This window comes from Eucalyptus grandis, chromosome 9 (assembly GCF_016545825.1).
Source record: "Eucalyptus grandis isolate ANBG69807.140 chromosome 9, ASM1654582v1, whole genome shotgun sequence".
NCBI lineage: Eukaryota > Viridiplantae > Streptophyta > Magnoliopsida > Myrtales > Myrtaceae > Eucalyptus > Eucalyptus grandis.
Genome location: NC_052620.1, coordinates 5,275,449 through 5,281,552, shown reverse-complemented (window position 1 = coordinate 5,281,552; position 6,104 = coordinate 5,275,449). Strand labels below are relative to the sequence as shown.

General features: G+C 39.1%; 1 pseudogene; it reads right to left on the bottom strand.

Moving 5' to 3' along the window:
• Positions 1-3,822: 3,822 nt before the first annotated feature.
• Positions 3,823-5,753, bottom strand: LOC120288025 (annotated as a pseudogene).
• Positions 5,754-6,104: the final 351 nt, after the last annotated feature.

Sequence of the window (6,104 nt, the reverse complement as noted above, 5' to 3'; positions counted from 1 at the left end):
TAGCGAAAACCTTACGTCGACTAATGGATTGAGTTAAAAGGGTAAATGAACTTTAAAAATGGGCCATTCACTCGGTAGAAATAAGCCAACCGTATTAGAAATTTGATTGTCGAGTCTCCTAAATTTGCTAGAAATCTATTAATAGCTAGGGATAGTATTTGATACATTGCTATTTATTGGAATCTGCATAATACCTTCTATGATTTCATAAATCTCACAGGACATTTTGTTCTAATCGTGCGACGAAACTCTTCATAGTCTTGGTTTGCTGGCTTTTCTGCAGCACTATATGTTGGATATTTCGAAGCAAATCATAAAGGCATGGTCTTTGGCTAATTAAACGAAGGATATCCTTGAACCATGACTGACATGATTGGCGATAAACTAAACTTGACGGTGAAATTGCGCTTATCCTTTCCCTATTGATTGAACCAACCTTAATTACCACTTCAAGCTTATATTAATTATCAGGCAAGAGGATGTTCCAAGCAGACAAGTCACAAAAAATAACCGCGGCTTTTCGTCTGAAAGCATTCTTTCCAAGAAAGGAAAGAAGTTGACAACTAGCTGTTGGTTGCTTGGCTTGTCGTGGTTACGAATTTACGATTGTCATTGGTGTTAATATTTTGTTGGTGTTCAATCTTAGATTGTATTCGTTTCGCTAAAAATTAGTGATCTGTAAAATATTTTTTCGAAAATTAATTACTTATATCATTAAGAAAAATTAATAAAAAAATATTTTCATCATCGGTAATGACCTATGAGTAGCTATTTGATTATATTGTTTAGAAAAATTAGTCCACAAAAAAATGATTCTTCTCAAGTGCCTCCTAACATTCCCTCAGAAAAGTAGCCCAAAAAAGACGTGCACCGATTGCAATGCCATAAATAGAAGCATTTGACCAAATACTCAAGTCTATGTTATTTATTTCTTTTAGGACAGGTCCCGCCTGGTCTTGGTAATTTTTTTGCATCTAGATTAAAGAGTTGAGCATTCTCCTGACAAACATCTGAAAGATTCCCCGTTTAATCCAGAAAAAAAAACTGTTCGGTTTGCAATGTGATGAATACCGTGCCTTAATTGGTTTGGACTTTGTGAAATGTACAAGTATTGCTACGGGGAAATTGATACGTAATCGCCATGCCGAGGGAGTCAAGAAATTGAACAGGACCCAAAGCTGTTTATTTTAAGAAGTTTTTAGGTTGTTGGAGGACGATATAGCTTTTAGGCTGCTGGTGGACGAATATAGTTTTCGACAACTGTTATACTTCCCAATTTCCTGGTTAAATGATACTATCAGGGAAAAGTGGCATAGAATCAAAATGAAGCTGATCTTGAAGAAAAAGATGAAAGTAGATCTAGCGACTCGACATAGATCCTCTACCCTACAAGGTGATTCAACGGGCATCTCAGTAATACCTCCATCGTTGGTGCGAGAAGTAATACCTTGTTTACGTGCATCAACTTGCGAGAAGTAAACACTTCAAGTTTATATTAATTATCAGGCAAGAGGATGTTCCAAGCAGACAAGTCACAAAAAACAACCGCGGCTTTTCGTGTGAAAGCATTCTCTTTCCAAGAAAGGAAAGAAGTTGACAACTAGCTGTGGGTTTCTTGGCTGGTCGTGGTTACGAATTTACGATTGTCATTGGTGTTAATATTTTGTTGGTGTTCAATCTTAGATTGTATGCGTTTCGCTAAAAATTAGTGATCTGTAAAATAGTTTTTCGAAAATTAATTACTTATATCATTCAGAAAAATTAATAAAAAAAATATTTTCATCATCGGTAATAACCTATGAGTAGATATTTGATTATATTGTTTAGAAAAATTAGTCCACAAAAAAATGACTCTTCTCAAGTGCCTCCTAACATTCCCTCAGAAAAGTAGCAAAGAAAAGACGTGCCCTGATGGCAATGCCATAAAAAGAAGCATTTGACCAAATACTCAAGTATATGTTATTTATTTCTTTTAGGACAGGTCCCGCCTGGTCTTGGTATTTGTTTTGCCTCTAGATTAAAGAGTTAAGAATTCTCCTGACAAACATCTGAAAGATTCCCGGTTTAATCTAGAAAAAAAAAACTGTCCGGTTTGCAATGTGATGAATACCGTGCCTTAATTGGTTTGGACTTTGTCAAATGTACAAGTATTGCTACGGGGAAATTGATACGTAATCGCCATGCCGAGGGAGGCAAGAAATTGAGACAGTAATACCTTGTTTACGTGCATCAACTTGCGAGAAGTAATTGAGACACCGACGAAAGCACTTTATGGGTAGAGGATCCTCATCGAAGTATGAGTAACTCATTCTTTACTGTTTGAGGAACAAATGCTTTTGTACCCAGAGCCAAAACGTTACGTTGACTAATGGATTGAGTTAAAAGAGTAAATGAACTTTAAAAATGGGCCATTCACTAGGTAGAAATAAGCCAACCATATTAGAAATTTGATTGTCGAGTCTCCTAAATTTGCTAGAAATCTTTTAATAGCTAGGGATAGTATTTGATACATTGCTATTTTTTGGAATCTGCATAATACCTTCTATGATTTCATAAATCTCACAGGTCATTTTGTTCTAATCGTGCGACGAAACTCTTCATAGTCTTGGTTTGCTGGTATTTCTGCAGCACTATATGTTGGATATTCCGAAGCAAATCGTAAAGGCATAGTGGCCTTTGGTTAATAAAAAGAAGGATATCCTTGAACCATGACTGACATGATTGGCGATAAACTAAACTTGACGGTGAAATTGCGCTTGTCCTTTCCCTTTTGGTTGAACCGACCTTAATTACCACTTCAAGTTTATATTAATTATCAGGCAAGTGGATGTTGCAAGCAGACAAGTCACAAAAAACAACCGCGGCTTTTCGTGTGAAAGCATTCTTTCCAAGAAAGGAAAGAAGTTGACAACTAGCTGTTGGTTGTTTGGCTGGTCGTCGTTACGCATTGACGATTGTCATTGGTGTTAATATTTTGTTGGTGTTCAATCCTAGATTGTATTCGTTTCGCTAAAAATGAGTGATATGTAAAACATTTTTTCGAAAATTAATTACTTATATCATTCAGAAAAATTAGTAAAAAGAAAATGTTTTCATCATCGGTAACGACCTATGAGTAGATATTTGATTATATTGTTTAGAAAAATTAGTCCACAAAAAAATGACTCTTCTCAAGTGCCTCCTAACATTCCCTCAGAAAAGTAGCCCAGAAAAGTAGCCCAGAAAAGACGTGCCCCGATTGCAATGCCATAAATAGAAGCATTTGACCAAATACTAAAGTCTATGTTAATTATTTCTTTTAGGATAGGTCCCAGCTGGTCTTGGTAATTTTTTTGCCTCTAGATTAAAGAGTTAAGCATTCTCCTGACAAACACCGGAAAGATTCCCCTTTAATCCAGAAAAAAAAAAAAAACTGTCCGGTTTGCAATGTGATGAATACCGTGCCTTAATTGGTTTGGACTTTGTCAATTGTACAAGTATTGCTACGGGGAAATTGATACGTAATCGACATGCCGAGGGAGTCAAGAAATTGAACAGGACCCGAAGCTGTTTATTTTAAGAAGTTTTTAGGCTGGTGGAGGACGATATAGTTTTCGAAAGGTGGGGGCCTTCTTTGTTTCTGTGGTGTAAACTGGGCATCATCACACTCTCTTTACTAGCTAGTAAGGCTTAAAGCTGCATCATCTTCATCATTTGATATTCTAAAGTGCACTTTGAGGGTATCGGTGAACAGAAAAACCTCATATTGGCTGATCTTTGGGGGAAAGGAGCAAAAATAAATCGAAATTATTTATTATTCCACTCAAATAACTGGAGCACACAACAGGCTAAGCAACGTTTAACTTTCACTTTCTTGCAAGTAAAACTCAAGGATAGAGATGCAATGGCAAACGTGGCTCAGCATGAGCAACGAGCGGATCAGCAAGAGACAGATCCTCAAAGGACTCATCAAGATTAATACTTGTGACATTAGGCGGTGCCATCCAATTAAACCCTTGAACCATCCTAGCAAGAAGCATGACAGTCATTGCAGTCCCAAGCATCGGAGCCACACAGCCGCGACGCCCTGTGCTAAAGGAAATGAAGCGCAAGTTCGGCTCTGTGAGAGGAACTTCAATGCAGTCACTAATAAAGTGCCGCTCTGGCCTAAACTCAAGTGGCTTGTTCCAGACCTTAGGGTTTCGCCCAAGGCCAAAACGGCTCAGTAGCACGTGACTTCCCTTTGGGATGAAGTAGCCGGCGACAATGGCATCAGACATGGCCATGTGTGGAGGGTTGAAAGGTGCGATTGGATGGAGCCTGAAGGCTTCTCGAATGCATGCTTTGATATAATTAAGATGTGGGATGTCACATTCCTGAACTAATCTCTCTTTACCAACGACCCTGTCCAATTCCTCCTTCGCTATCTTGAGGATTTCAGGTTGGTTTATCATCTCAGCCATGGCCCATTCAACTGCGTTTGAGGGATTGTCGACAGTGGCGAACATCATTTCCTGCAATTATAGATTTTGATTGGTTATGTTCTTGTGATTCATCCATAAATTTCCCGTGTATCGTTTAGACCCTCAAAATTTATTTGAAAACAAAAGAGACAATGCATGGAGGATATAATTCAAGTGAAATTGAGTTTCTGTTAATGCAAAGACAGCATATTGACGATGTATTAAAGTATACTATGGAGATCTATTTGGCATACGCATACACAAGTAAAAAAAGTCCGCTTAAAGAAAAAGAAGCTAGTAAATACATGTTTGCATCTTACCGTTACTTGTGCTTTGATTTCTTCAGGTGTAAGTAGTGGCTTTCCCTCTGAATCCTTGAGCGTAACCAGAACATCGAGCAAATCATGAGGATCATTGCTGGTAGATTTCTCGTTCAAATTGCCGAACCTCCTCCATTTTCCGATCCTTGCATCAATTATGGGGTCATGATAGTTGTTTACAGTGCTGACGGCCTCTTTAACAAACTTCTCATGACCATCTAAATCAAGTCCTACCAACCAAGGTAAATAGTCAGATATGCAAAATGCATATAAATACTTCAGTATAGTAAATATCGCCCCAACATGTTCTTCCTCAGCAATGGTTGGTTCGCCGTCCGCCCTTTCCTCTCCGAAGTATCTTTTACTAAACATTAACTTCCGGATCACGTTTCCAGTATATTGTCTAGCGGCGGTCCTCACATTTACAGTTCTGCTTGAGCTTTTGCTTCGATTGTAAATGTACTTGACCAAGTTGTCTGCTTCCTCGGTTCTTTTATCCTTCAACCAATGATGCCTTGCGGGGAAATAATTTCCGAAACTATAACTCTCCTCATTTTCATCCATTGGTCACCATAAGGACTTAGGATGGTTGTGAGGTATCCGCCACTATACGTTCGTGTCGCCATTGAAGTAGGCCTTGACGAAAATGTTGCATCATGCTTCTTGAGGAATTCTCTGGCGATTTCGGGGCATGTAACGGGGATGATGTGAACATTGCCGAGCCGAATACATGCAATGTCAGTGTCCGTCTCCTTCATGACGCTATGTATCCACCGGAATGTTGGCTTTTGGGTCAGCATTTCGGGCACACAGCCAATGATGGGCCACGGGGCAGGACCGGGGGGAAGTCGTGGCGCTGATCTTCCATTTTTGTGGATATTCCTGAACATTGCTTTCGTCACGTGTATAAGGAAGAGGATCAGAACTGTGAAGAGTTGGGGTATAGAATTGGCGGAGATCATTTTGTTTGCTTTGGATGGTTCAGGAGACACCAGGCTTCAAGGGATCTAAGCTTTTTCTCATTTCCTCCCCTTTTAAGGGGGTGGGGGTTCGGTTCGGTTCAACGATAATTAATATTGACCAAATACTCAAGTCTATGTTAATTATTTCTTTAGGACAGGTCCCGCCTGGTCTTGGTCATCGTTTTGCCTCTAGATTAAAGAGTTAAGCATTCTCCTGACAAACATCTCAAAGATTCCCCGTTTAATCCAGAAAAAAAAAACTGTCCGGTTTGCAATGGGATGAATACCGTGCCTTAATTGGTTTGGACTTTGTCAAATGTACAAGTATTGCTACGAGGAAATTGATACGTAATCGCCATGCCGAGGGAATCAAGGAATTG